This window comes from Enhydra lutris, unplaced genomic scaffold (assembly GCF_002288905.1).
Source record: "Enhydra lutris kenyoni isolate GAN:26980312 unplaced genomic scaffold, ASM228890v2 scaffoldscaffold22, whole genome shotgun sequence".
NCBI lineage: Eukaryota > Metazoa > Chordata > Mammalia > Carnivora > Mustelidae > Enhydra > Enhydra lutris.
Window position 1 is genome coordinate 12,817,732 of NW_019154106.1, and position 3,998 is coordinate 12,821,729.

The window sequence follows — 3,998 nt, forward strand, 5'->3', positions numbered from 1 at the left end:
GAGAGAGCTGCAGAAATATTTGGAGGAAAAATGAGATTGAGAGGAAAATAAAATATACCCAAAACATTAAAAAATAAGAGGAAGGGGCAGGTATTGGGAGAAAGACAATCTGGGAATGGAAGGGAGTCACATAAAATAGGACTTGCAATTGCTTAATGTGACAAATGCCCTTGGGACTTTGTTCTGTCTTCAGATACCAGGACCCTGATGTAGTTTTTATTAAAACCTGGATTCTACTGTCATGGAGTACTTCTGTACAGAGTAGGTTATAATATAGATAAAAATTCACTTATCCCCTATTCCCAGCCATCGAAGTGGGGGAGAGGAATTTCTGATGTTGGAATGCCCTTCCCCCTTCTTCCGACCTCTAAGGCAGAAACCTCAAAGCCCAGTCCCAGCATGCCCACAAAGACATTGAGAAACCAATGCAATAGTGGGGAAGACATGTGGGGACTAGCCTAGACTGAGCCTTTTGCTTCAGTTCCCTTTCCCACGCTCCCCAGGGCCCCTACCAAACACAAGCGCTGGGGCCTGTTTGCTCTAGAGTATATGCAGCATTCTGCAAGCAAGAGTACCCAGAGGAACAGATAGACAGGTGTCCAATAAACTCCCTAATTAATCCTCTACCACTAAGACATCTTCCAGTGGATCCAGCACCGAAATCCAAGAATGTGGCAGCCCCCTCTAAGTTTCTCTGTCTTTGGCTCTGGGTTCCCGTAATCACTTATCAACTACTGTTCTTCCTTCCGGTCTGTTGCTGAGTTTTGCTATTCCCACCCTACATCCCAACAGGCCACTCAAACGTCTTTAATAAGTATCCTCATTAAAAAAAAAAAAAAAACTTTTTAAAATGCTGCTCCCTCATCTCTATTGCTTCATTTTAAGCATTGAACATATCCGCTCTGTACGATGACCTACGAACCTTCATACCGGGAGGACTCTAAAGCTCAGGAGAGATCTTCCAGTTCTAGATTTCAACAGGGTCTGAACTGCACTTACCACTCTGGCAGCCTCCACCCTGTAATCTTCTTTGTTAATAAATACCCAAACTACCACTATCATGGGGCATACAGTAACAACACTCCCTGCTGCAGAGAAATTGTCATCGTGTGGTAAACAGCTACTTTTTACCCCTACAACTTTCAATAAAGGGAGTTAAGAAAGGATAGTCGGAAAACTACCCAGGGCTCTAAATCAGGATGCAGGATCTTTTCACATCCTTCACGGCTTTAAGGACTGAGCACCAGGCTCTAATCTGCAGAAGATGACAACACAGCTAAGCAGAAAGAAAGGACCAGATTCCTAGACCTAACAGCGCGGTGAGATTTTTCTGCCTGAAAGGGGGCAGAGGCAGAGGCTATGTAGGATAGGACACAGAAGACTGGTCCCAGTCCTGGCGCTGCCACTAGCCAACAATGGCAGGAAGTCAATGCCATGTTCTCATCCAAGAGATGCCAGCATCACCAACCCAGTTTAACTGAGAGTTGCTAAGAGGATCAGGTGAGATAATGTATGTCATACAAATGTGAGGTATGAAGTTGTTTCAAGAGTTAGTTTCTATCTCCCAATTATATTACTTAATGGTAATGCCTCAGCCCAAAACTATTTTGTGAACTAGTAGATGAGACTAACCGGATCAAAAGCATAACTGGGTTCTAAGGAGTGGATGAGCTGGTTCCCCTGCTCCAACTCTATTTACTAGGAGGTCCCACCTAGACCAGTGTTTCCAGGACACAGAGTGCAGGATTACACACCCGCTATAATAAGTTCTTGACCCCTTATTTGAGGCCTTAGCAGTTTTTGACCACAGAGAAAGGGAAGGTGAAAAGAACTAACAATTACTGAGTGTTTTACATTTATTATGGTGGTAATACAATGCTAAAGAAGGAAGTTTTACTTTACTTTACTTTACTTTACTTACAAATGAGAAAATGGGCTCTAGGTGAAGAAATTACCCAAGATCTTGGTTAATAGCAAATTCTGAATTTAAACTCAAGTATATTCCATTCCAAAGCCGGTGTTCTCTTTCTACTACATGCTGTCAAGCCAAGAAAGTACAAGCCCAGTATAAGATGTACAGTCCAGCCCTTCTCCCCCATAGTCCTTGCACTTTCTGCCAAAACATCACAAGAAATAAGTGAGGGAGGGGATTTCCATTTTTCCTTACATTAAAGGGTTATTCATAATGTCTACATAGAGGATATAAGTGGGAGAAGGGAAACAAATGGGAGGAAAAAGAGAGCGGAAGTGGGGGAAGAGAACGAAGCCAAGGACGAGCTACAGTACAACAGCCCACCTCACAACTCAGACTTGAAGAGTCTTCATCAATGCCATACACATAAAAAAAATTGTGCTTTAAACCAGAATCTGCAAACCACTAATGGACTTTGGCAATTAGAGTCAAGAAAGTCACGGGAGTCCAGGCCAACACCTTTCTTAATATTTTCAAATGCATTACACTGGTTCTCACTACAAAAAGATGGTCAAGGAATTCTCCAAATGAGGAGAGAAAGACCACACATAAAGTGCGCCCTGCCATTCCCCTAAGAGTAGACTTTCCCCTAAGACTATGACTGGTTTTACTTGTAACAAGCCACAGGTGCTATAGACCTGTGAATCTACAGCAAGTCTCCAGCATTCAGGTGATGACAATGGTAAAAATTCAGTCTCTTCCGTAAGAAACCCAAACCAAAAGTTAAATTGGATCAAATACCCAGAAGGACCAAAGAGATGATGCCAACCAGTAGCTGGGTAAAAAGTATCAGCAAAGCACAGCCCCTGGAATGGCCTATCCTACTGTCATGTGGCTATAGGAATGTAACTTAAGATTCTCAGTTAAGAATACAGGCTTTGGAATCTGCCTGGGTTCAAATCCCAGTTCCACTGCTTCTTAGCTGTAGAACTTCGGGCAAAATACCACTTAAGCTCTAAACCTCAGGTTCCTTTTCTGTAAAATGGGGGAAATAAAATACACATAAGAGTAACTGCAAGAAGTATGTGAGACAATCCACATAAAGTGCTTAGAAAATGTTTTGACACACAGCAAGCTATTAATATGGTTACTGATAAAACACTACCACAAATAGCTAATACAAGGGGCCAGAGTTTGGTGGTGTTAATAGGACTTTTGAATAAGCCACACATATCTCCACATGCCCCCCTCTCCGCTTTTATAAGAAGCCCAGTAAACTACAGGAATTCTCCACACTCTCAAAGGGAAAGACAAAATAAAATTCCAGACTAGGGGTCAAAAGACCTGGGGTTCAAGTTCTGGCTCTGCCTAAAAGTAGCTGTGAGAACTAACTCAAAGGGTAAGTTATAACCCCTGTAATCTTCACTTTCATTACTTGTCAGGGTTTAGCTTTAATGGGCTAATATATGTAAAAGTATAGGCTGGGTGACTGAAATTCTCCTACATCCCTGCTATTCTGATAAGTATATCTGAAGACATTGGTGCCTGGGTGGTTCAGTTGGTTGAGTGACTGCCTTCAGCTCAGGTCATGATCCTGCACTCCCAGGATCAAGTCCCACATCCGGCTCCCTGCTCAGCAGGGGGTCTGCTTCTCCCTCTAACCTTTCTTTCCCCTTCCAGGCTCGCTAGCTCTCATTCTCTCTCTCTCTCAAATAAATAAATAAAATCTTAAAAAAAAAAAAAAAGTATATCCAAAGACATGACCAGAATTAGGCAAGCTACCCCTTATGGAAAGAAGAAAAAGTATCTGCCCTCAGATGGAGAACTCTAAACCCCCTCAGAATAGTCTTAGAGTTTCTTCGGAAAGAAATTTTATCTTCTGCAGCCAATCCCAAAACCAGTCGTCCTCTTTCCTTCCTTTTTATTATGAAATCAAAACCAATGTCACAAAGTGATACCTTCCCCCAAAAGCAAGGATAAGCAAAACTCTATGTCATCCTAGTGATTTCAAATGACTGTTTTAAAAAGCACATTGAGCCTCACACTGAAGAATACCAATCAATAAAATATAGCACCTGTAACACCA